Source organism: Ranitomeya variabilis, chromosome 4, assembly GCF_051348905.1.
Source record: "Ranitomeya variabilis isolate aRanVar5 chromosome 4, aRanVar5.hap1, whole genome shotgun sequence".
NCBI lineage: Eukaryota > Metazoa > Chordata > Amphibia > Anura > Dendrobatidae > Ranitomeya > Ranitomeya variabilis.
Window position 1 is genome coordinate 337358837 of NC_135235.1, and position 14430 is coordinate 337373266.

Consider the following 14430-nt stretch of genomic DNA (forward strand, 5'->3'; position numbering starts at 1 on the left):
TCATTTTTCTAAGATGGTCCATTTGGTGCCCTTGCCTAAGTTGCCTTCCTCCTCCGAGTTGGTTCCGCTGTTTTTTCAAAATGTGGTTCGTTTGCATGGGATCCCTGAAAATATTGTTTCCGACAGAGGATCCCAGTTTGTGTCTAGATTTTGGCGGACCTTTTGCGCTAAGATCGGCATTGATTTGTCTTTTTCGTCGGCCTTCCATCCTCAAACGAATGGCCAAACCGAACGAACTAATCAGACCTTGGAAACCTATTTGAGATGTTTTGTTTCTGCTGATCAGGACGACTGGGTGACTTTTTTGCCGTTGGCCGAGTTTGCCCTTAATAATCGGGCTAGTTCTGCTACTTTGGTTTCTCCTTTTTTTGTAATTCGGGGTTTCATCCTCGTTTTTCCTCGGGTCAGGTGGAGCCTTCTGACTGTCCTGGAGTGGATGTTGTGGTGGATAGGTTGCATCAGATTTGGAATCATGTTGTGGACAATTTGAAGCTGTCACAAGAGAAGGCTCAGCGCTTTGCCAACCGCCGTCGCTGTGTGGGTCCCCGACTTCGCGTTGGGGACTTGGTGTGGTTGTCTTCTCGCTTTGTTCCTATGAAGGTCTCCTCTCCTAAGTTCAAGCCTCGGTTTATCGGTCCTTATAAGATTTTGGAAGTCCTTAACCCTGTGTCATTTCGTTTGGACCTCCCAGCATCGTTTGCTATTCATAATGTGTTTCATCGGTCGTTGTTGCGGAGGTATGTGGTGCCTGTGGGTCCTCCGGTTGAGCCTCCTGCCCCTGTGCTGGTTGAGGGAGAATTGGAATATGTGGTGGAGAAGATCTTGGATTCTCGTATTTCTAGACGGAGGCTTCAGTATTTGGTTAAATGGAAGGGCTGTGGTCAGGAGGATAATTCCTGGGTTGTCGCCTCTGATGTTAATGCGGCCGATTTGGTTCGTGCCTTCCATGTGGCTCACCCTGATCGCCCTGGGGGTTTTGATGAGGGTTCGGTGACCCCTCCTCAAGGGGGGGGTACTGTTGTGAACTCTGTTTTCAGGCTCCCTCTTGTGGTCACAGGTGGTATTGTGTGACTTTTGTTTTGGGCTCCCCCTGGTGGCTTTGTTTGTTATCCTGCGGGTCTGTGGCTGATCAGCTGCCTCGTTATTCACTTGGGAGTTTCCTATTTAGCTCTGTTTCACTTCCACTTGTTGCCGGCTGTCAATGTACTCAGTGCTATTCTGATTACTCCTGATTATCTTCGGTTTCAGTCTCTTCAGGAGAAGCTAAGTTCTGTTTAATTATTTTTTGCTCATCAGTCTGCAATATGATTTCTGTGTATGATGAGTTTAGTCCAGCTTGCTAATATGTGATTTCTTCTGCTGGTTTGCTCTGGGGTACAGAGTTGCTTCCCCGCACCGTTAGTTGGTGCGGGGGCTCGAGCGATCTCTGCGTGGATATTTTGAATAGGGTTTTTAATTGACCGCACAGTTCCCTTTCTATTTTCTGCTTTCTAGTGTTAGCGGGCCTCATTTGCTAAATCTAATTTCATCTCTGCGTTTGTGCTTTCCCCTTAACTCACCGTTAATATTTGTGGGGGGCTATTCTATATCTTTGGGGTCATTTCACTGAGGCAAGTGAGGACTTTCGTTCCCTCTAGGAATAGTCAGTTTCTCAGGCCGTGAAGAGACGTCTAGGATTTTCAGGTAACGTTCCACGGCTGCCTATAGTTGTTTGCGGATAGGATCAGGTTGCGGTCAATTCAGTTACCACTTCCCCAGAGTTTGTAGTCGGTTTAGTTACTTAGCTAGTCCTACTTGCGATCCTTGCCACTAGGATCATAACACACGGTCAGACACAGCCAATTTTTAAAATTAACTTTCGTTTGAAGGAAAATCCCTTTAAAAAGCAAATATCAACACCATCATGGCTCCTCCTAAAAAGTACGCCAATGTCAAAGAAGAGAGCACAGACAGGAGAAGTGAGCACATGGGGAAAGAGAGAGTGGATAGGTGGGTGAGCACATGGGGGAGGGAGATTCTCAACGATGCAAAGCCTGTCCCCATCGTGACTTTACCGCCCTCCCGATGCGATAGCATCGGACTTCCATCTAGTTAATGCATAAACATATAACTAATAATGAATTGTCTTCTAAAACATGGTATTCAATATCCTGGCTACACACTTGTGTAGCATCAGCATTATTTGCACCATACAAGTTGTATAGTTTATAAGGTTGAAAAGAGACACAGGTTAATCAAATAATAAGGCATAAAAGGCAAATGCCAATTGCCACCATGAGAAACCAAAAAGCCTTTCAAAACCTAGTACCTATAACTTGTACAGTAATATTACATATTTGAAGGACAACATACAAATCCTCCTTGAACTTGATTGTGGCAGAGTTCCTTAGTCTAACTATTCTTACAGGAGAAATTCTTGTATGTGATCATGGAGAACGCTTCTTTCATCTAGGCTAGAGGTACAGGATTCTCCCATAGATATGTGCCTGGGTGTAAACTGTTGATCAATAGCTGTGTTTCCTCTTGTTCTATAAACCACACGCCTGAAGGCATATGCAGGGCTAGTTTTAGACAAAGTGGGGCCCTGGGCAAAAGTTTAAAGTGGGCCCCAAATGCTCACATATTGCACCATCACACAGAAACATTTTTGTTGTATTTACATGCGCTGAGTTCAGGCCGCTAAACCAGCGCGATCGACAATATTGAAGTCGTTGGACACTTGTTTCCCCGCCTCTTTACACAGGCTGATAAAGAATGATGGGTACAGATAGTCCTCGATACAGTATAATGCAGGTCCCATATAGTACATATAGTATAGTGCAGCCTGCCTCAGAGTATGCTGCAGCCCCCTCAGAGTATAATGTAGTACCCTCAGAGTATAATGCAGCCCCCCTCGCAGAGTATAATGCAGCCCCCCTCAGAGTACAATGTAGTCCCCTCAGAGCATAATGCAGCCCCCTCAGAGTACAATGCAGCCCCCTCAGAGTGTAATGCAGCCCCCTCATAGAGTATAATGTAGTCCCCTCATATAGTATAATTTAGTCCCCTCATAGAGTATAATGCAGCCCCACACACATTATAATGCAGTCCCCCCACACAAAGTATAATACAGCCCTCCACAGACACACAGTATAATGCTGCCCCCCACACACACCATATAATGCAGCCCCCTCCATTCACAGTATAATGCAGCCCCTACATACACAGTATAACACAGCTCCCCACACAAAGTGTAGTGCAGCAGACACACATATACACACACACTATAATGCATATACAACCCCTGGCAAAAATTATGGAATCACCGGCCTTGGAGGATGTTCAATCAGTTGTTTAATTTTGCAGAAATAAGCAGATCACAGACATGGCACAAAAGTAAAGTCATTTCAAATGGCAACTTTCTGGCTTTAAGAAACACTAAAAGAAACCAAGAACAAAAAAATGTGGTAATCAGTAAGGCTACGTTCACATTTGCGGCCAGCGCCGCAGCGTCGGGCGCCGCAGCGGCGCCGCATGCGTCATGCGCCCCTATATTTAACATGGGGGCGCATGGACATGCGGCGCACTTGCGTTTTGCGCCGCATGCGTCGCTGCGGCGCCCGCGTCGGGGCGCAGAGGACGCAGCAAGTTGCATTTTTGCTGCGTCCAAATTCAATGAAAAAAACGACGCATGCGGCGCAAAACGCAGCGTTGTGCATGCGTTTTGCTGCGTTTTTGTTTGTGTTGTGCGCTGCGGCGCCGACGCTGCGGCGCACAACGCAAATGTGAACGTAGCCTAATGGTTACTTTTTTAACCAAGCATAGGAGAAAAATTATGGAATCAGTCAATTCTGAGGAAAAAATTATGGATTCACCCTGTAAGTTTTCATACCCAAAAATAACATCTGCATCAAATTAGATCTGCTCGTTAGTCTTCACCTAAAAAGGAGTGATCACACCTTGGAGAGCTGTTGCACCAAGTGGACTGACATGAATCATGGCTCCAACACGAGACATGTCAATTGAAACAAAGGAGAGGATTATCAAACTCTTAAAAGACGGTAAATCATCACGCAATGTTGCAAAAGATGTTGTTTGTTCACAGTCAGCTGTGTCTAAAATCTGGACCAAATACAAACAACATGGGAAGGTTGTTAAAGGCAAACATTCTGGTAGACCAAGGAAGACAAAGCGTCAAGACCGGAAACTTAAAGCAATATGTCTCCAAAACAGGAAATGCACAACAAAACAAATGAGGAACGAATGGGTGGAAACTGGAGTCAACGTCTGTGACCAAACTGCAAGAAACTGCCTAAAGGAAATGGGATTTACATACAGAAAAGCTAAACGAAAGCCATCATTAACACCTAAACAGAAAAAAAACAAGGTTACAATGGGCTAAGGATAAGCAACCATGGACTGTGGATGACTGAATGAATGATGAATCGCGAATCTGCATTGGGCAAGGTGATGATGCTGGAACTTTTGTTTGGTGCCGTTCCAATGAGATTTATAAAGATGACTACATGAAGAGAACATGCAAATTTCCACAGTCATAGATGATATGGGGCTGCAGATCAGGTAAAGGCACTGGGGAGATGGCTGTCATTACATCTTCAAACGCACAAGTTTATGTTGATATTTTGGACACTTTTCTTATCCCATCAATTGAAAGGATGTTTGGGGATGATGAAATCATTTTTCAAGATGATAATGCATCCTGCCATAGAGCAAAAACTGTGAAAACATTCTTGAAAAAAGACACATAAGGTCAATGTCATGGCCTGCAAATAGTCCGGATCTCAATCCAATTAAAAATCTTTGGTGGAAGTTGAAGAAAATGGTCCATGACAAGGCTCCAACCTGCAAAGCTGATCTGGCAACAGCAATGAGAGAAAGTTGGAGCTAGATTGATGAAGAGTACTGTTTGACACTCATTAAGTCCATGCCTCAGAGACTGCAAGCTGTTATAAAAGCCAGAGGTGGTGCAGCAAAATACTAGTGATGTGTTGGAGTGTTTTTTTGTTTGTTTGTTTTTCATGATTCCATAATTTTTTCCTCAGAATTGAGTGATTCCATAATTTTTCCCCTATGCTTGGTTATAAAAAAGTAACCATTACTGACTTCCACATTTTTTTGTTCTTGATTTCTTTTAGTGTTTCTTAAAGCCAGAAAGTTGCCATTTGAAATGACTTTACTTTTGTGAAATGTCTCTGATCTGCTTTATTTCTACAAAATTAAACAACTGAATGAACCCCCTCCGAGGCCGGTGATTCCGTAATTTTTGCCAGGGGTTGTACACACACAAGGTTTACCTTTCCTTCTCGTTCCCCCCTGCTCTGGCTTCTGCAGAGCGTCTCAGCTCCCCTGGCACATGCTGAGTCAGAGGCAGAGGGGGGATGTGATAGGAGAGGGAGCATCATCTGACGCTCTCTACCCAATCATTACTTTCAACTATTTCAGCATGTATGATGCCGATAAGTTGAAAGCGGGTGAGGGGGTGGCGCCGGGCCCCTCTTACTCAAAGCCCCATTGCGGCTGCGTGGTGTGCCACTATTAGCGGGACACCACTGGCTGGGGGCCCCTAGGCAGCTGCCTGGTCTGCCTGCCCCAAACGCCGGCCCTGGCCATACGCTATGTGTAACAGGTGTCCAATCCGCCTGTATAAACAATTGGTGGTGGCAGCTAGTAGCCCCTTTTGTTATTGTGGAGCTGGCAGTGATCATACCAGGGTATATATATTTATTTATATTCCATGTGCTGGAATGGGAGTTGTATATATCACTCACTCACTATGAGTTCTCCAATAACTGGCCTAGTAGTGGAAGCAGCATTGGCCTTGTCCATCACTCAGACAATTGTGGAATTGCCCTGATGATTGGCGGCAGCGGAGTTGCATCCCCTGACACACTGGTGGCAGCGATGGGATCTGTGTGACCTCTCTCCGGTATTCTCCCTGATAAATTTTTTTTTACTTTTTTCTAAGGTGGAGAAACTTGTACAGATTATTATGACTAATTATCAGCACTCTAAGTTCGCAATGGAAGCAAGAAATGTCTTCATGTCAGAAGTATGGGCTGCAGACAGGTACCAGTAAATTTTCAATCATTTTTTATGATTATCCACGTTCTGTAAAAAAATATGTTGGCTGTCTGGGAATTTTTCTTATAAACAGTCCAGAAAAAAAATCTAATTGACAACTGTACTTTAGTGACTTGGAAATATCTTTCCCATTCCTTTCCTCTCCTGCATGTATGTACTTGTAGTGTTCTGACAGCTGACATATTTCTTGTGCATTTGTCTGGCATGCTTTAAACATTGTTTTTCAAAGTGGAACAGAGGAGAGTAAATGTCCCGATAACATCTGCAGACAACTTATTTAAATTCCATAGTAAGGTTGCTGGTTACCAATGTGCAGAATATGGTGACTTGCACAATGTTACAATTCATAGGGCACTGATTATCCTTTAGAAATGAACCATTGTTAGGTGAGTAAAATATACTGGATGATATGGTACTGGTATGTCTTTTGAGAGAACTATGTAGAAAAAGGTGGATCAGTCACCGGTGATGGATATCAGGTCTGAGGATGCACAGATGTCTCACCAACCATGAGAAACCTGCTGAGTATGGCTGGCGTCTGATAAAATATAGAAAGCATGCTACAGCTTAAAGAATAAAGGTCGGCTTAATTTTAATTTTATAAATCAATAATAGACATGAAAATAAGAAACATTGTAAAATATGTTATCAGAGAAATCTGCTTCTTTCTTCAGGACTGATCGGTCGTTCTCAATATTCTCAATTTTGAGGTGAAAGCTGTATTCCAAAAACGTCCCATGTAATTATAACAACAGACAGTTTTATCCACACTCTTTCTTTTATTGGATGGAGGTCGGTCACAGCCATAAAGACGAGCTCAGCATGTAGGTGCCATAACTCTCCAATAAGGCACGATTGGCCAGCTGAATGGGTACGAATCGTTATGTGACAGCCGGACTCCCACCCCAAGTCAGACTCCTACAGGAAAACCATCATGGTAGAACATTCACCACAGCCGTGACTTCAATGTACCAACAATAACAACCAAACACACTGTACACATAAGAAGGAAGGGAGCAAGGGTGGGACAGCGCAGCCTTGGGGTCTCACAGCTGTGAGGAGAGAGACAGGAAAAGGCAGGGCCTACGCTTATAAAGAGGGGAACAAGGGAGGAGAAAACGCACCATTGGGTGAAAAAACAAGAGGGGAGAACATGGGACACAAAACCTTAACCCCTTAAATGGGGCATACAATAAATGATTGACGTGTCCTCCATACTCTGGAGATGACAGTTACTACTGATAGGGTGCTATGTAGAAAGGAGAGAGGAGCTAGAGGCAAAGCTCCTACTTTACTCTCCTTTCTACATAGAATCTCATAAAAACCACCTGCAGACTCCTATTTTTTAATTTTTATTTATTTTACTCACTTCCACAGCACTTTACAGACATCATCACTGTCCCCGATGGGGCTCACAATCTGCATTCTCTATCAGTATGTCTTTGGAGTGTGTGAGGAAACCCACGCAAACACGGGGAGAACATACTTGCAGATGTTGTCCTTGGTGGGATTTGAACCCCAGCGCTGCAATGCTAACCACTGAGCCATCTGTCTGCCTCTTTATGCTATAACCAACCTCCATTCAATAAAAGAAATGAGTTTATGGTTATTTGTGTGTTATTTATTCATGGGAACCTTGTTGGTTTTGGTGTACCTGGGACTCATCAGTCATTACAATATAAACTAAATGAAGCATCCAGTATACGGTTTTCTACTTTCACACTGGGAACGGTCTGAGGATCCACTTTTGACCCCTCAATAAATGTATATTTCCATGTAGACCGTAGGCTACCAGACATGTAACATGTAGACTATGCGCCTGTATTTTCCATCTTCCAGCAGGAAGGACAGTGAATATTTATGTCCTGACTCCAGAATAAACTGCTCCTTGTTCTTGGACTGTGGAGGGCTGAGGGCGGCCTCATGGCCCAGGCTTCAGGCTTGTTATTGGTGAGGCGAGAGCAGCCAGCTGTAGGAGGGACGAGCCCCTCATCCCAGATGGGACAGTGAGTCTTCTGTCTGCACACAGCTGCCTGCATCCCACACTGCATTCTGTGTAGACGTGGTACAGGGAGGGGGAGAGCACAGGAAAGCTGCAAGGCTGAGGATCACAAGGTAAAGGGGAACGCGTCACCTTTGGGGTGCACCTACCATATGGGCATAACACCACATGTAGGACATATGATGGGGGTGAGCGGGATCTTCGCCTATTCACCACTGAGCCATATCTCTGTGGGTTTTCACCTCTTCACTGTTGTTAGAGTAACGTTAAACTTCTAAAGATCAAATCAGATAAAGATACAGGTGCCCACATCTCAGTGAGCCCTACGTGGCCCCCTACAGGTGGGGTGGGATAATGTCAGTGTTTGAAGGTCCTGTCTACTAGAGGGGCTCTCCCCACTAATTCCTCATTGTTAGGGGTGTATATAGGAACATGGGGGGCACCAGCAGCTCCAGGTAATGTGACTGATGAGATTCCAGCTTTTGTGATGGTACACCGTATAACTTTACGTTTCTTTGTACTTTGTGCCACGTTCGCTCTGCTTCATCCACCCAAATTCCTGCTAAACCTTTTTTCCCTGCAAAGTGTCATTAATCTAACGGGTTGGTTAATATTTTCAAGAGTAAATCTACCAAAAAAGAAGAACAGTCTAGCAAACAGTCATGTAACCTGAGATCCAACGCTCATGCTTTTGTCATTTTTTATAAGCAGCAAGTAATCCAGAAAGAATTTGGACTTTGTATTTTACATCTCAGTAACTTTATTGTGTTCTCTTTCTTATGAAGATCACTGAAGTCTAGCTCCAGGTAAAAGAAAATTCTTACTCCATTGTGGTCTTTGATCTTGTCCTCATCCTTTCAGACAATTATATAAACTGAAGGAAAGATCTAAGTAAATATATGTTCATCAAGAAGGCTGACTCCTTTGTCCAGAAAGTGCGGTCTTCTAATAGAGTCTTGTGTTTGTCAGCTCTTCAGATCTTTACCATAGACTTTTGGGGTGGAGTATGAGAGGGAGTTGTGCGGATGGGTCTCCTGTTGCTTCTTTCCATTTCGAGTTATTTCTTATTGATGTTTCTCCTTATTAGTGTTCCTCCTACACATGAAGAAATATGTGACGAGTATTGACCAAGCAGTGACGAAACAGGGAGGACATCTTAAATAAATGTTGTCTTCAGTAGGTTTTTATATCTGAAAGATGCTACAGAGAATAGTTGGTGTTTTTTTTATACGAATACATATTTTACAATTAGAAATGTCACAGCCTGGCTATTATATTTCATTTGGGCTCTTTCCCTGATTAAACTCTTTCCTGGACAATCTTTTGCCAATAACATTTATTTGCTTGGTTTCATGTTGGAGCAGGCGTGCGTCATGTTCTGATTTATTTTAGTTACAGTAATTTTTTTTTTTTTTAGGTAGTGAGGGCAAGTGGGACCTTTGCTATGGGACCCCTTAATTTCTATTTACACCCCCATCTGTTGGACGTTTTATATATTATAAATGTCAGAAATTTTATATTTTTTAAAACTATCATAAATAAGAAACATAACTGGTTTTCTACATTAATGATACAAGTATGCTATGTTTGGTCTTCGGGTGATCGACAGCATGTTCATGGGGGCTGATAATCGGGAACAAGTGTTATTATCAGCCAAAGAGTATGTGCACACAACCTGTTTTAGGTGGTCACTAACGTTCATTTTTAAGTTGAAGACAGCCCTGGAAACTTTTCTTTTCCTTTTTTTAAGTGTTTTCCAAAATTGTTTTTTTTTTACAGTTGTGCTCAAAAGTTTACATACCCCAGGAGAATATTTGTTTTCTTGGCCTTTTTTCAGTCAGAGAATATGAATGATAAAACCAAACTTTTTCTCCACTCATGGTTATTGGTTGGGTGCAGCCATTTATTGTCAAACTACTGTGTTTTCTCTTTTTAAATCATAATGACAACCCAAAACATCCAAATGACCCTGATCAAAAGTTCACATACCCTGGTGATTTTGGCCTGATAACATGCACAGAAGTTGACACAAATGGTTTTGAATGGCTACTAAATGTAACATCCTCACCTGTGACTTGTTTGCTTGTAATCAGTGTGTGTGCATAAAAGCTGAGTGAGTTTCTGGGATCCAGACAGACTCTTGCATCTTTCATCCAGCCACTGACATTTCTGGATTGTGAGTCATGGTGAAAGCAAAAGAATTGTCAACAGATCTATGGGAAAAGGTAGTTGAACTGTATATGGAGCGCCCCCACACCGCCGCAGGGCCGAGGGGTACCCGGAGCCGGGCCTCTGAGTTATCAGTTCTGGGGTTGTCACGGTGGCTAGACCCGGTCCGTGGCCCTGTCTGTCAGTGGGGGACGTCCGGTGCAATAAGTGGTGTTGTAACGGTGCAGTTGTGGGGTGCAGGTCGCGGTAAATAACGAGGACAACAGGTTGCAGTCTCTTTACCTCTTTACTGAAGATCTCTGGGTCCTCAGTCCAGAATACGGTTCACCAGGCTGCGCAAGTCCGGCCGGTCCAATGGCACCTCCAGAGTTCTCTTCACAGGTGGAAATCGGTGCCTTCCTTCTTAGCGCTATGTGTTGTAGTCCTTCCCTGCTATGCTTACGGAAAGTACCCCACAACTGTTGTGTCTGTTTCTTAAGTTCCCTCACAACAACTCAATTAACTGATCTTCTGCTAATCATCCGTCCCTTCCTGATGTCACAGTTAGAACGGCACCCGTTTGTCGGGTAGGCCTGGAGTTCTTCCGGGACCCTAGAGTCGCCCCTCTCCCGCAATTGCCTCCCAAGACTTCATAGGTGATTTAGGTGAGACAGCCCGCCTGAGACTGACTGCCCTGCTGCTGTTTGGAGTATTGCTTGAAGCTGAATGTTATTCCACTCCCTCGGCGTTCCGGCCACCGGTAATGCGCCTCAGTAGGGTGTTGCTCCAGTCTTACAGCATGACCCCTACTGGTATTCTCCTATTGCTTGATCTCGTTTCTCACTCAGCACAATCTATCTCGCTTCTAGTCCTTTCTTGGGTCCCGCCGCTTCCCGGAGCTGGCGCGGACCCGTTACGTTCTTTTTAATGCCAAGCCTCTGTCAGGATCCCACCCCTGACAGAGACCCTACTGTCTCTTCCTCCACAACACCCTCTGCCACCAGGTGTTGCTTCGTCCAATCCAGTCAGCTTTCTGATCTAACTTCCTGCCTGACCCCCAGTTTACCCACTATGGTGGGGAGTGGCCTAATGAATAGAACCCTTAGCTCCCCCCGGAGGCCCAGCTGTGAAATGTATTGGTGTCTGTGATACCTGATCAGATGAACTCCTTCAGTGCCATCGGACGCACCGTAGCTCCCCTTAGTGGCGGAGCCACAGTACTGCAACGACCAGGACTCTGGGGCGCTGCACTCCCCCCTGGTTAAACACAGTACTCCGGGACTGGGAAGAAAACAACAATACAAGTTTAGCAAAAAGACATACAGTTTGACTGAGTGCAATAACAATAAGTATACTTGAACAAGCTTCCCTTTATGGGAGGTGAGGACACTTGAACGTTACAAACATGGTTAACATTATAAATTACAGGCTATAAATAACTCCTGTTACCCAACCGGGTATTCTACTAAGTGCAAAATTGTTGGACAATAATTTAACATCGCCTTTAAGGACATACACTCTTAGTCCACTAAAGACCTTCCTATAATCACATTATAAGGTATTTTAACTTTTTCATTCTCCTTCTTTAAATCTGCAGGACCGCCTGTCCTATCGGCACCAGACCTACTGCCTCTCCTTTCAGTTACAGGACCGCCCCGTTCAGCCAGGGCCTACTGCCTTTTCAACTACTATACACAGTATAGAACATAACATTGCTTTCAGTTTAAGAGCACTGAGTCATCTCTACTTGACTCCTATCAGGACTCAGGGTTTACCTTCTATCCTAACTTTCTATCAGCATTATCAAAACATTTTCTATCAAACATTAAGCCTTCTCATTATCTTTCTTCCTTTCATGCATGCTGGACACCACGTCTATCCCTACGGGTCCACTGCATCCTTCTTCTATCTTTCAGTATTTCTTCACATTTAACTAATTAAACACATATAACTGTCTCGTACAAACATTATCATCATTTTTCTCTCATCAACATTATTGCTACTTGTCTTAAGCAATATCGGCAAATGAACATCCCCTTTAAGAGGGGACCAAGTCTCTGTGAGGTAGCGTATTTTCTCAAGCTACCAGTCCATACTCAGCAAAGGTTCCAGTACGGTATCTTCGCAAAGAGTCTTTCTTTAAGTAAAACCAGTAGGGAGCGCCTTTAATAAGGTGCAAACTATGTACAAGAAGTTCGGATCATGCACTGTTCATGATTTCAGCAGTTCTGTAAACTTTGTGCAAAAACTTGGAAAACAAACAAGAAAACAAAACAATAGGGATCCCAGGTCCATAGAAGGATCCCCTTAAAAGTTAACCCTGAACGGGTTTTGGCAGCAACATAAAAGCAATAAAACAGTAACTATATACATATTAATAAAGCAATTATGCTTACTCGTTCTTTGTGGAACCGGATGGTCTCCGATCTGGCCTCACCAGGCCAACGGATCGCACTGGTGAGCCAGGACGCGGTTCCGGTCCCAGCAGCAATAAGATCCCTCGCCGGGAGGCCCTTCTCACTGGCAGGTGCACACGTCCCTCCGGGGCACGGCGAGGCCGGGCTTCTCGAGGTTCCGCAGGGCCGGGCTCTGCTGCCTCCTTCACGGGATCTTCTTCTTCCGGTGTTCTGGCAGCAGCCTGGAGGGCAATGCATCGCTGTACGCCTCGGGCTATCCAGCCCGTCTCACCAGCTTCCCTCCTCCACCTCGTGTAGGTCACAGCGTCGCCCGGCTCCAGATCACGAGCGAACCTCATGCTGCAGGGCTCCACCTCCTCCCGATCGACACGGACCTGCAGCGGCTCTCCAATCTCCTGGATAACTCCTCTTCCGTGCCGGGAGTTAAAAGACACTACCACACCCCAGTGTGACGGCGGGATCTCTGGAGCTCTGACCAAGTCAATCGGCACTGCAGGCTGGGGCCGGCTCCGCCACGCTGCCATCAGACGCCGTAAATGTTCGGCGTCCGGCGTGATCTTCAGGTCCGGCGTCTGTAACGTACCTCCAGCCGCGGCCAGGTGGGAGGGAACAGGGGACACTGGGGACAACCGGACCTCCGTGGGCTGGCCCAGCCGAGTAAGCACGCGGGCATCAGCCTTCAGCCGGCGGGCTAGCTGTCGGGCCTCGGCTGCAGCCACACACTCCTCAGCCAGCGGAAAAGGGGGTCGGCCCATCGGTGGTTCCGTGAGGGTCAGACCCCGCAGCGTTGGCGCTTCTGGGGCTGTGTCAGGTTGTGCAGCCTCAGGCCGGATCGGGTCAGCCCCATGCGGTGCTCCTGGTGTCGCCATCTTTGCCTTTCCTCCAATGTCTTCTTCCCGCGGTCTCTTTCGTGGGCGGCCCCGTCTCCATGGTCTCCACCCTCCAAACAGGATCAGGAGGCGGACCTCAGCTGTTGACGGACACGTCCTCAGGACACAGAAATATTTGGACTGGGCGGCCATTGCTGTTCGCGCTCTCCAGCTCGCCTACGCCCACTTCACGCCCCTCTTCTCTTCCTGCGCTCTCCTCAGCGCTGCAATGGCGGCGGATTTTGGCGGCAAATGGCGCAGCACACAGTCTTTGCAATAAAATACAGTCCAAGCACAGTAAATCACAGTTCCAAGGCACACATGACCTGATTCTTCAGGCTTAAGTAGATCCTGTTCGTGACGCCAAGTTGGAGCGCCCCCACACCGCCGCAGGGCCGAGGGGTACCCGGAGCCGGGTCTCTGAGTTATCAGTTCTGGGGTTGTCACGGTGGCTAGACCCGGTCCGTGGCCCTGTCTGTCAGTGGGGGACGTCCGGTGCAATAAGTGGTGTTGTAACGGTGCAGTTGTGGGGTGCAGGTCGCGGTAAATAACGAGGACACCAGGTTGCAGTCTCTTTACCTCTTTACTGAAGATCTCTGGGTCCTCAGTCCAGAATACGGTTCACCAGGCTGCGCAAGTCCGGCCGGTCCAATGGCACCTCCAGAGTTCTCTTCACAGGTGGAAATCGGTGCCTTCCTTCTTAGCGCTATGTGTTGTAGTCCTTCCCTGCTATGCTTACGGAAAGTACCCCACAACTGTTGTGTCTGTTTCTTAAGTTCCCTCACAACAACTCAATTAACTGATCTTCTGCTAATCATCCGTCCCTTCCTGATGTCACAGTTAGAACGGCACCCGTTTGTCGGGTAGGCCTGGAGTTCTTCCGGGACCCTAGAGTCGCCCCTCTCCCGCAATT

The 14430-nt window shown here is 45.9% G+C and overlaps 1 protein-coding gene across 2 annotated transcripts in view; it reads left to right on the forward strand.

Moving 5' to 3' along the window:
* Positions 1–8091: 8091 nt before the first annotated feature.
* Positions 8092–14430, forward strand: part of PHLDB1 (pleckstrin homology like domain family B member 1) — a 282210-nt gene continuing 275871 nt past the window's right edge. For both annotated transcript variants that reach the window (XM_077250609.1, XM_077250611.1), the window contains exon 1: positions 8092–8196. The gene's annotated coding sequence lies outside the window, so the exon portion shown is untranslated. The remainder of the gene's footprint in view (positions 8197–14430) is intronic.